Source organism: Moschus berezovskii, chromosome 24 (assembly GCF_049115385.1).
Source record: "Moschus berezovskii isolate FMDL1 chromosome 24, NW_MosBer_1.0, whole genome shotgun sequence".
Lineage (NCBI taxonomy): Eukaryota > Metazoa > Chordata > Mammalia > Artiodactyla > Moschidae > Moschus > Moschus berezovskii.
In genome coordinates this window covers 39,363,397-39,376,508 of record NC_142483.1, presented here as the reverse complement: position 1 = coordinate 39,376,508, position 13,112 = coordinate 39,363,397, and the positions used below count along the sequence as shown (strand labels likewise).

Genomic DNA, 13,112 nt, shown 5'->3' with positions numbered 1-13,112 from the left:
TTACTTTATTTTTGTGGCAGAAGGATGTACTCACAGCCCTTTTGAGAATCTCAAAACCCACAGACATCTGCCCCAGCACAACACAAATGCTCTCAATTTTAGCACCAGTTCTTGGTATTCCTCTTACCAACACCGCCACACCCCCCCACTCATTCATAGATACTCCTGCAAGAGTAGACTGTCTTTTAGCTCCATCTTTCTGTGATATTGTCGCTCCAACCAGATAAACTCTCTGAAGATAGAGACCAGATCCCTATATTTGTGTAGCATCTACCTCAGCTTTGCATACAGAGTAGGTGCTCAGCATTTACTGGCTAATTCACTGTTGAAACCATAAGGATGGCCAGAAGAAATGACCCAGAAACACACAGCAGCCCTATCCAAGATGGAAAAAGTACAGTTGGCATTTGGACAAGAGCAGGAGAGAGAACAGTTTGGTACGGAGCTAGGAAAAAAGTGTTGGTCCATTCTTTGCAACCCTGTAGACTGTAGCCCACCAGGCTCCTCTGTCCATGGCATTCTCCAGGCAAGAATACTGGAGTGGGTAGCCCTTCCCTTCTCCAGGGGATCTTCCTGACCCAGGGATCAAACCAGGGTCTCCTGCATTGCAGGCAGATTCGTTTACCATCTGAGCCACCAGGGAAGTGTGGAGCTATAGGAAAAGCAAAATGTTTTCCTGAGCTGAGGCTCTGGGCATCCTCTGAGGCTAAGAGAAGGGATGAACCAGAAGAGGCCCTGTAGTTGCTGTCCTATCTTTAGAGTTTAAAAGAAACTGTTGGGGACTTCCCTGATGATCCAGAGGTTAAGAGTCCATCTTGCAGTGTAAGGAACACGGGTTTGATCCCTGGTCAGGGAACTAAGATCTAAGATTCCACATACCATGGAGCAACTAGGCCTGTGTAGCACAGCCACTGGGCCCACACACCACAACCTGAGTCTGTGTCGCAACAAAAGACCCGACATGAAGCAAGCAGGACCATGTGTGCAGCAACTAAGATCCAAGGCAAATACATAAATAAATACACAAATTTACTGTTTGTCAGTAACCTTGCATGTGGAGGGAATATGGGCAAACTGTCAATGATATAAAATCCAGCAGGCAACATTATAGCTATAGAACACAAAAATGAAGTACTCACTACAACTTTAAACTATATGAAAGTGACAGCTATACCATCTCTGATTATTGCTGCCAATATTATCAAGAAGCTTGTGAGCACATCAAAAACACTATTGCTTTCTTACCCATTATCTTCCTGTGACACATGCAGAACAAAGGCTTTATTATCAACTCAGACATTTCCCTCCCTCTCCCTCCTCCCATCTGTAAGACTATTATCCTAAACTACTCTGGTAGCCAAGTTAGATCTTGGGACTTGAAGAAACCTTAGGAAAGGCCTCATTATCTTATCCTAGTGTTGGAACCGAAAGGAAATCCATTTGCCAAAAGAAAAACAGAAAGCTCTTCCTTATAGAAGTACCCAGCTAATACATGTAGAAGGAATAATAAAATTAGAAAATCACCATTTTGCAGCTTCTGTGGTAAATATTTGTTTAGACAGTATCAATAAATACCAAACTTCCTGGGTAAAATGTTGATGGGGAAAAATAAATTCATATGGTCCGTAAAACTCGGCCTCCTCACCATCCAGTAATTATGAAGGGGTAAGTGCACCTTTCGGAGAAGGCAATGGCAAGCCACTCCAGTACTACTGCCTAGAAAATCCCATGGATGGAGGAGCCTGGTAGGCTGCAGTCCGTGGGGTTGCTAAGGGTTGGACACGACTGAGCGACTTCACTTTCACTTTTCACTTTCACACATTGGAGAAGGAAATGGCAACCCACTCCAGTGTTCTTGCCTGGAGAATCCCAGGGACGGGGGAGCCTGGTGGGCTTCCGTCTATGGGGTCACACAGAGTCGGACATGACTGAAGTGACTTACCAGCAGCAAGTGCACCTTTGCGGCTTCCCAGGTGGCGCTAGTGGTAAAGAACTCCCCTACCAATGCAGGAGACATAAGAGACACAGGTTCAGTCCCTGGGTGGGGAGAATCCCCTGGAAGAGGGCATGGCAACCCACTCCAGTATTCTTACTTGGAGAATCCCATGAACAGAGGAGCTGGCAGGCCACGGTCTATAGGGTTGCAATGACTGAAGCGACTGAGCACACACGCACGTAAGTGGCCCTGTACAGTGAAGAAATACGGCAATCACCCAACATTAACCAAGTAATAAAATTTACTATCAAAAATACTGGGACAAGCAAACACTATTTACATCCTGATATGATTCTTCTGTAAGAAGCCCATGATATCACACGTGAAACATTCCTGCCCAAAATATTTCACCATACAGTCAAACTAACCCAGGATATGGGCATTCCACAAGGCCATTGGTCTAAACTCTTCAAATGAATCCATGTCATGGGGAAAAAAAATAGCAGGATGACTATCTGGATTTTAAAAGACTAAAACAAATATTACAACTAAATGCTACAACTAAACACAACATGTCACCAGTCACTGGATCCTGAATTGGAAGAAACAAAAAAATCTATGGAAGACATTTTTCAGCAACTGGAAAAATTTGAATCTAGGTTGTATATTAAAGAATATTGTGAAATTATTGAGGAGGGCCTGGCAGCCCACTTTAGTATTCTTGTCTGGAGAATCCATGGACAGAGGAGCCTGGAGTTGGAGAGTCAGACACTCATTCCACTGAGCAAGTGGAATTACTAATATTCTTGGGTGTGATAATGGTATTGTGGTTATAGAGGAGAATGCCCTTGTCCTTAGGAGATGTACCCTAGAGTATTTAAAAGTGGCATCTTATGGTCTCTGAAACTTACTCTCAAAACATGCATATGTATGCAGTCTTAAAAAAAAATCATGTTTATGTATTTGTGCTTGTCTATTTATGCAAAAAATGATCTAAAATCTTGCCAAATTTTAGATATTTTTATGACCATTTTGCGATCACTTCACAGTTATGCTGGAAAACTATTTCATACCTTTGAAGGTGATAGTTAAGTGCAACAAATTATTTTAAACTTTCCATTTAGCTTTTTAAGTAAAATGTAAAACTAGTTACTATAACTAGGCAAATTGGTGTAAAAGATGGCCAAATTATGAGTAATTCATCGCAATGTATCCTTCTTAGGGTTTTTTCAAGTCAACCAGGAAAGCAAAGCAAATCATGCATAAGAAAAGAGAAGTGGAAAACTTAAGAATTTTTATGGGCTTCATTTTCCCCTTGTCCTGGGAAAGTTATTTAATGATCAATAGACCTGGTCACTAAAGCAAGTACTGAAATCTACTTAATTCAGTTACCAATCAAGCAGAACCTGCAGCTTTTGCACTTCCTGAGTTGCATCAGCATATCCAGACTCAAGAGAGTAAACTGCTTCCTTTTGTTCCCACTTAATTTTGTTCCCAGATTTAAAGTAGTATTTTCCTCTAATTGTAGTTTTAGGATATGGGTAATCTGCGTCATGAGTTCAACCCAGATGGAGAGTTTGAGGTTAATCCTTTATGAAACAGATCAGTGAGGTGGGGGGTCAGCCAAGGGAAGTGGGATTGGAGGCGCAGGGGGTCAAGTAGAGGAATTTATACAGGAACATTTTATTGGTTGCTTAAGTAGCTGGCGGTCAGTACTGAACTGATATTTAATGGATACCTACATATGCTAGGACCGACCTCCCTGGTGGCTCAGTGGTAAAGAACAGGCTTGCCAATGCCGAAGACATGGGTTCGATCCCTGGGTTGGGAAGATCCCCTGGAGGAGGAAATGACAACCCACTCTAGTATTCTTGCCTGGAGAGCCCATGGACAAAGAAGTCTGGTGGGCTGCAGTCCCATGGGGTCACAAAGAATTAGACACAACTGAAGTCACTTAGCAGCATTTGTTTATTTAGCTTTGCCAGGTCTTAGTTGCAGCATGTGGGATCTAGTGCCCAGACCAGGGATCAAACCGGGGCCCCTGCAACAGGAGTGTGGGGTCTAAGCTTCTGGACCACCAGGGAAGTCCCTGTTTTTTTCTTTATCATTACCTTCCTTCCAAAGGAATTTCAGACTTTCAAAGGCAGAATTTGAGGGTAACAAATAGGAAGTCTGGCTGCTTTTTAACCATAAGTTGTAGCCCTCCGATGGTCTTTCATCCCATTTTTTTCATTGTTCTTCTCTCCAGTAATATTTTGCAGACCAGCAGTTGCGACCGAGATCGGCTTGATGCTGTCCGTGACCTCTGGCCTTCTTTAATTACTTTACTACCGTCGAGGGTGGTGAACTGATTAAAGAAGGGAGTATTTCTCCCTTGATAAAGATGCACATTATCAAGATGATCCTTTGTCATGGAAACACTTATATTGAATATAATATAGCAAGTGAAGGAGAGGAATAGCTTCTTGTGAGTGGTTTCTCTATTCAACTCTCCCTCAAACAAACCCTTTAAATTACACTTATCTGTGCTACTTAGGGGTATGAGGAGGAAGCAGTACATTTATTTTAGAGGCAGTCAAAGTCTCACTCAATACCTTAGATACTTTGGGAAGTATTAATAGATGAAACTGACAATCTTTGATGCCAATGAGCGATTTTATACAGATAAGTGTTATCCAGAACAAAAAATTCAACAAGCATATAGTACTCCCATCATCAAAAATAAATAAAGATTTGTAGAAGAGAAAGATTATTGTTTCCAAAAGAATACCATTCATAGGAAAAGCAAGGCCATTCTGAGTTTCCAGATATACTGTTTTCTATCTGAATGAAAAAGAACAACATATATTATGGCTCCATGAAAATAATTCCATATAGCAACAAGTAATAGATCTGATCTTTCCGAAAAATGATTCCAGTAAGGATTTACTAATGTTTTTTTCCTTTTAAAAAATTATTTATTTATTAGGCTGTACTGGGTCTCTTAGTTGCAGCCTGTGAAGTCTTAGTTGTGGTATGTGGGATCTGTTTTCCAACCAGAGATTGAACCCGGGCCCCAGCATTGGGAGTGCAGAATCTCAGCCACTGGACCGCCAGAGAAGTCCCTACTAATTATTTTTAACTTGTACATAACTGAATGATCATTTGACCTTCTGAAAGACCAAAATGTCTGAGTTCACCCGGTTTTGAAAAAGTTCACTTGGCTTGAGAAGTAGGGTGAAAAGTTGCTATTATAAAGATATTATGTCTGTTGCCCTTGATTCTTTTTTAAAAAAAGAAGTGTACATTCTGACCTCAAATCAGGATTAGAAATTAGGTTCTCAGATTAAATTAGCCTTTATTTCTTTTCCACTTAACTTATTTTCAGAACATGATCACAAGGGAAGAGGCACCAATATTAAAAAAGAAAAGAGAAAGAAGACTTCTTATAATGCTAACCTATTTTGGAACTATGTTTTGAAGCCATAGAGTGGCACTTGGTGACATGTCAATCCACATTCAAAATAAAAGAGGGAAAATACTGTCATGTGTTTGATGGAATAGTTCTTAATCAGCAAGTAGTTAAAGTTCAATTAATTAAATTGTAATTTAAATTATAATTTAATTATAATCTTATTTATAATTATATTATTAAATTATAATATAATCTTAAATTATATTATAATTTAAATCATAATATTAAATTATATTATATATAATTAAATTATAATTTAAATTATAATCTTATTTTTTGTTACTATCTGATTTAAAATGTAGTGAAAGCAGAAAAATCTTGGGGAAATGAGGGAACAGTAGAGTCTGCCTTAAAAGTCTATGTGCAGGGGGTAGGGGAGTGAGGTCATAGGTTCCCATCATTCTCCCATAGAGAAGAAGAATCCTGTTTGGGAAGTTTGGGAAACTTTTCACTCACAGGATGCAACACCCTGCTATAAACATGTGCTTCTTTCTCAAAATTGTTTTGGCTATTCACGGTCTTCTGTGGTTCCATACAAATTTAAGACTTATTTGTTCTAGTTTTCTGAAAAAAATGTCATTGGCATTTTGATAGAAGTACATTGACTCTGTAGGTTGCCTTGGAGAGTACAGTCATTTTAACATTGTTAATTCTTCCAATTCATGAGCACGACAGATCTTTCCTCTGTTTGGATTGTTTTCAATTTCTTTCATCACTGTCTTACAGTTTTCCAAGAACAGGTCTTTACCTCCTTAGATGAATCTACTCCTAGGTATTTTATTCTTTTTGATACTATTAAATATGTGCTTGTTTTATTAATTTATTTTTCTGACAGTTGATAGTATATGGAAACAGCAGAAATTTCTGAATATTAATTTTGTATCCTGTATCTTTACCAAAACTGATGTTCTTTAGATTTAAATAAAGAAACAGAGAGATTTCGGTAAATGACTGTGAGGCCTAAATTTTCAAGGTCACAGGAGTTGGATAAGTACTGGGTAAATCAAAGTGATGAGGTTTGCAAAAATAACTAAGAGAGAACAGAGGGGAACACAGAAATGCTCAACATAAAGTAAGATGCTGAGAGTGAAGTTGAGGGTGGCCAGTATCTAGAACTGTCTAAAGTCCTGATCATTTCCTTGTCTAATCCCAAGCCACTCGTAGCCACGTAATGTGCCACCACCACTGTGTGAGGCCACGTAACCAAGTAACAAACAGCAGCGCTGCTGTCATCGCACTGCAGAAATCCACGTCCCACTTTCCAGTCCCAGTATTCCACTGACGAGCCCCATGACTCTGGGCAAGACCTGTGTTGGCCCCCTTCCAGATAAGTAATTTACCCAAACTCTCTGAGCCTCAATTTCCCCATCGGTCCAATTTGTATCATTATAGAACTTCCCTCATTGCCTTGAAAGTGAAAGTCACTCAGTTGTGTCTAACTCTATACAGTCCATGGAATTATCCAGACCAGAATATTGGAGTGGGAAGCTGTTTCCTTCTCCAGAGGCTCTTCCCAACCCAGGTCTCCTGCATTGTAAGCAGATTCTTTACCAGTTGAGCCACAACGGAAGCCCAAGAATACTGGAGTAGGTAGCCTATCCCTTCTCCAGCAGATCTTCCTGACCCAGGAATCAAACTGGGGTCTCTTGCATTGCAGGCGGATTCTTTACCAACTGAGCTATCAGGGAAGACCTATCTAAGTGCTCAGCACATAGTAAATACTCAAGAGATTATTAGTTAACGCTCTGGTCTATTATTATCATTATTAATGCAACTTTACTCCTTGCCCACAAAGGCATTTAATCAAATAGCTGATATGCAAAGTTATGTACACAGTGAAGTCCTTTAGTTGAAAAGTAGTTTCTATAAAAGGATACTTGACAGTGGATTTTTTTTTCTTTTTGGCCACTGGACTTGTGGGATCTTAGTTCCCCAATCAGAGATTGGATACAGGCCCTCAGCACTGAGAGCATGGAGTCTTAACCCCTGCACCATCATGGAATTCCCAATAGTGGAAATTTTATAAAGGATTTGTCTACTCACTCATTTCTTTTGCTGATGAGGGAAAAGACATCTAAAAATTCAACGACACTTCCAGTTCACAGAGATACACAGAGGCCATGTGGGGTTGAGAAGCCATGCTTCGTGACCCTACACAGGACCTCAGTCCACTGACTCATATCTAAGATTGAAACAACTAAATTAATATAGCAAAATTGCTATCTATTCTCTTAACCAGCTCTTTATTGTCAGCTTTAAAACAGAAGCCAAGATTACAGTTCTAATGCTATTTATTTCTAATTATGCCAATTTTAGTCTATACATTATATTAAATCCACTATTTATTTTATTTAGGTTTCATTCCATTGAGCTTTTGGCTTGTCCATTAACAGAGCCAAGTTCCAACAGGAAAGAAACACTTTTCCATGGTGAAATCACAAGAATGTCCTGAATTCCCAACTGTTTTTTCTGTTGCTGTGACCTAGAGAAAAAATTCCTCAAAGAACAACAGTGGAGTCATTCCATGAGTGACTGTTTTTTGGGTTTTTTGGTTTTTTTTTCACGTAACAGTAATAAAAATTATCCTAGAAGTGGGAGGAGAAAAAATCCAAAATCCTTACTTTTTTGATCAGATTTCCTATGGGAGCAAGTATGACACAGTTCCTTTTACTTTTCTGCAATTATTTTCTAGTTAATTTGCTCCTGGTCCAGTTTAATTTTATTCATTTCTATGGCCATTGCATCATACCCAAATGAGCTTCCTCTTTCTATTGTTAGACACTTTCTCAAAATATTTAAAAATTCACTGCTTCCTCTCCGTTCTGTTTTGTGGGTGAAGCATTTTATTCAGACACTTCCCTCTGAGTCCTCTTGAGATATGAAGTTTAATGATAATCCGTGGGTGGGAGACTTGGAGAAAGTTTTGACAGTTGTAGGAGGACAGTTTGTGAGATGGCATTTACTGTGTGGTACTGGCTTATCTACGGATGTGCCTCTGGTGTCTGCTATGCTAGACTTGGTAAGTTGTCATTAATAATAATGATGATGATGATAAACCCATTGTAATAGAGACAATTTTCAGAGGTCTTTTAAAAATTGTATTTATCTTTGGCTGTGCTGCCTCTTCATTGCTGTTCAGGCTTTTCTCTAGTTGCAGCAAGTAGGGGCTACTCTCTAGTTGTGGAGAATGGGCTTCTCATTGAGGTGGCTTCTCTTGTTGCTGAGCACAGGCTCTAGGGCTTGGGCTTCAGTAGCTGCGGTTCTCAGGCTCTAGAGCACAGGCTCAGCAGCTGTGGTACAAGGGATTAGTTGCTCTCAGCAGGTGGGATCTTCCTGGACCAGGGATGGAATCTGTTATCTCTTGCATTGGCAGGCAGATTCTTTACCACTGAGCCACTAGGGAAGCTCCTACTATGTGTTAAGTGCTTTATCTAGATCATTCTATTTAATCCTCATTGCAGTCCTAAAATGTGGATTTTCTAACTCTATTTCATAGATGAATCCCAAAACTTAATTAAGTTGCCCAAGATCCTCCAACTTGTAAGCAGCAAGGGCTGTCTGAGTCCTAAGCTCTTACTCATTACATCCATATTTCTCAAACTGTAGTTCTCAGAACAGCAGTTAGAGCAGTACCGGGGCAATTGTTAGAAGAGATCTGGCACGTTCAGGGCGGTACGCCAGCCACAGACTGGGAAAATTGTTAGAAATGCAAATTCTCCTGCTGCATCCCAGATCTGCTGAATCAGAAATATAGGGAGTGGGGCCCAGTAGTCTGTGTTTTAAGCAGCTTTCTGGGTGATTCTGGTGGATGCTGAAGGGAGAGAGCATCAGCTGCAGCATTCTATGTTTCGTAGCAGCAGTCCCCAACCTTTCTGGCATCAGGGAGCAGCTTGGGGGAACACAATTTTTCCACACACCATGGCAGAGGGGTTGGTTTGGGGAGGATTCAAGCACATTACATTCATTGTGCACTTTATTTCTATTATATTACATCAGCTCCACCTCAGATCATCCTGTGTTAGATTCCAGAGATTGGGGACCCCTGCTTTTTAGGCACAAAGGCATCACACCTATAAGGAGGGAATTGGGAGGTTTTCTGGGAAGTGACTCCAGGAACTCTGGGTTGATTGCCTGGTCAGGGGCTGGCTGGGACCTGTGGGTTCCTGTCTCTCACAGGGATGTCTCGGACTTTTCCTCATTCTAGAGGCCCCCAGATCTCCAGGGGCTGGGTGGTTGGCCTTTCTCTGAATTCCCCTCAAAAGCCAGGATCTGAGCTCAGCCTGTGCCTGAACCCTAGATGGTTATCATCAACCTCTAGTTCCTGCCCTGATCCCATGCAAAACCACTCTCACACTTTTCTAGTGACAAGGGAGAGGAGTAAGAAAGAATGTTGAGGGGTAGACTCCCGCCAGGGCTCAGACTCACCATGTCCAGCTGTGTCCCCAGCCAAAGCACATGGTCTGACTCTTCAGAGGATGCCCTGTGCACCTGCTGACCTTCTGCTGTAATCCCAGACTGCTTCCAGGGATAATGCTGGAACTGAAATATGTGTTGTTAGTTTCCTATTGCTACCATAAAAAATGATTACAAACTTAGTGACTTACCCAACACAGATTTATTATCTTAGGGTTTCACAGGTCAGAAGATCAATAAGGGTCTCACTGAGCCAAAATCAATGTCCCTTCCTTCCTTTCTGGGGGCTCTGCAGGAAAATCTGTCCCCTTCCAGTGGCTGCCCACCGGAAGACGGTCCATTTCTTCACCTTGTACATCAGTAACATTACGTCTCTCTTGACCTTTCTTCCCTAGTCACAGCTTCCTCTGACCACAGACAAGAAGAGTTCTGCTCACCTATGTTATCAGACTGAGCAGGACTATCTCCCCATCTCAAGGACCTTCACCTCATCACATCTGCAAAATCCCCTTTGCCACATAAGGTAACATATTTATAGATTCTGAGATTAGCATGTGGACATCTCTGGGGCCATTATTCTGCCTACCGGAGTTTTGTCTTGTAGCACAGGGCACAATATTATTTTTCAGAGACTATAGTTGCAAATTGCAAGAGATAGGAACATGGTGAGAAAATGAATTCATATATCATTTAGAGGACTAAACAAGCCATGTTTCCTTGATTCTAAGACCATTTACTGAAATATATATCCCTGCTTTGAAAATATTTTTTTGAAAGAAAAGGAAGCTCAACCATACTATAGGTATCTCTAGCTCACAAGATATATCCAGAATCCAGAAACAATACAATGGGATGGAAATGTGTCGCAAAATCAAAGGATAATAACATAATATCAATTAATGTCTACTTCTCTTTTTAGACCTGCATATTTGGTCTCAATAAGATATGATTATGAAGTAGGCAAGGTAGGCGATTAAGGCACATAGGTGTTTAATGACTAAACTCAAAGTTTCCTAAACAAATGCTGGGACCCAAAGCCAATCTTTGGGTCTCATGCCGGGACAATCTCTATTTTGTGAGGCACGTCTTTACAAAGAGATATTATTTCTTCAGTGATCAATGAGCTTTGGGTCACAGACCCCTGGGGAACCAGTAATTAAAAGTATTGGAAGTTCATTCAGATGTTAAGCATTGCCTGAAGCCTGAAAAGGTAATGTATTTCTGAACCTTTCAAATACATACAGGGACTGGTATGACTGAATATGCAGTTTCCTTTGCTAATGTACTGCCTTCAGAGAAGCATCCTGACGTTTCATTTTCCAAATTAAGTGGGGTACTAAAAGTAAAATTTCCATCATATGAGCATCTGAAATAGAAATATATGTTTACCTTTTTCTTGAAAAAGTTGGGAATCATTTTTCTTCGTCATTTCTTTTAACTTTCCATCTTTACAGCTAGGAGGGTCAACCAGATGGATGTAACAGCACCTCCATTCAATAGTTATGTGATAACCCATTTTAATTCATCCAACAAGAATTTCTTGTATATCCACTAGGTGTCAAGCACAGTTCCAGGCACGGAGGCTATAACAAAAAAGAAAACACGAAAATTCTTGCCCTTGTGGGATTGACATTCAGTTCAGTTCAGTTCAGTCACTCAGTCGTGTCCGTCTCTCCGCGACCCCATGAATCACAGCACGCCAGGCCTCCCTGTCCATCACCAACTCCCAGAGTTCACTCTAACTCATGTCCATCGAGTCGGTGATGCCATCCAGCCATCTCATTCTCTGTCGTCCCCTTCTCCTCCCGCCCCCAATCCCTCCCAGCATCAGAGTCTTTTCCAGTGAGTCAACTTGTCGCATGAGGTGGCCAAAGTATTGGAGTTTCAGCTTTAGCATCAGTCCTTCCAATGAACACCCAGGATTGATCTCCTTTAGAATGGACTTGTTGGATCTCCTAAAACCCTTAAAACATGTGAAATACTTAGAACATTGCTTGGTTCTGAGGAATAGCTGGAGAATTATTAGTTTTCATGATTATTATAATTATCAAGTTATGTAATATCTAAAAAGAGGATTCTAAAGTTTGTTTGTTTTTTTAAATAGGACACATTCCTCTGTATATTTAGAGAGGAGAAATGAGAAGTCCAAAGAGGCAGAAACATTTTGCCATGGGGTTCTTTCATTAAGCATTCTTTAGCATCATCATGTGGTGAAACCACTGATTTGGAAAGCCTGTTAACCGAGGCTTATTTATTTGTGACTTTGCTGCACAGCTTGCAGGTTGTTAGTTCCCCAAGCATGAATTGAACCCCAGGTCCCTGCAGTGGAAGCACCGAGTCCGAACCACTGGACCACCAGGGAATTCCCTGAGGCTTAAAAAGTTTTGCTAGTCTGTGCCGCAGCCAATGAGAAAAATGTATACAGAGAGAATTTCATGTGGTTTGCTTTTTTCTTTTTTTCTTGTTCAAGTTGTTTCATCTCGCTTCTCTCCCTCCTTCAGAGCTGATGGATGATGCACACTAGTGACGAGAATGCGGACACCAGCCTGCTCAGGCCTCTTGGTGTCCTCGCCACTGTGACTCGGCCTCACCCAGCTCTGACTGTGGCTAATACTCAGGGGGTCTGTATTTCCCCTTCAGATGTCACAAAGAGGAAGCCTGGCTCGCCCAGCTGCTCTTTCTCCGCCCGCAGCTCTATTGCAGGCCCACAGGAGGCTATGGTTCAGTTGTACTTAAGTCACGTTGCCATCCCAAGTCAGATCAGCTGCAACTGGGAAGTTCAGGCATAAGCATCGTAGGCACCAGTACTACAGCAATGGTTGGTGGGCCACCCTCAGACTCAGGAGGTCTTGGGGTGGGGCCCAGGAATTTGCATTGCTAATAAGTTCCCTCCAAATGCCACTGACTCTGCTGGTGAATCTCGTGTGTCTGTGCGTAGCAGATATATATATATGTATCTTCTTTATCCATTGCTGATGTTCACTAAGGTTGCTTCCGTATCTCAGCCATTATAAATAATGCTGCTATGAACACTGGAGTGCGTGTATCTTTTCTCAGTAGTATTTTTTATTTTTTCAGCTGTATACCCAGGAGTAGAATTGCTGGACCATATGCTAATTCAACTTTTAGATTTTGAGACCCTTCCATACTACTTTGCCCCGTGGCTGCACCAGTTGGCATTCCCACCAACAGTGTTTAAAGGTGAACTTTTCTCCATATTCTGGCCAACATTCCTATCTGTGTTCTCTTTGATGATAGCCATTCCGATGAGATCAGTTAATCCTAAAAGAAATCAATCCTGAACATTCA

General features: G+C 41.1%; 1 long non-coding RNA gene across 1 annotated transcript; it reads left to right on the top strand.

The window, feature by feature from the left end:
- Positions 1 to 8,236: 8,236 nt before the first annotated feature.
- On the top strand, positions 8,237 to 12,707 carry LOC148774035 (uncharacterized). The gene is made up of 3 exons (XR_016036136.1): positions 8,237 to 8,409; positions 10,199 to 10,326; positions 12,305 to 12,707. It is a non-coding gene; the product is annotated as an uncharacterized LOC148774035 (long non-coding RNA).
- The last annotated feature ends 405 nt before the right edge of the window (positions 12,708 to 13,112 follow it).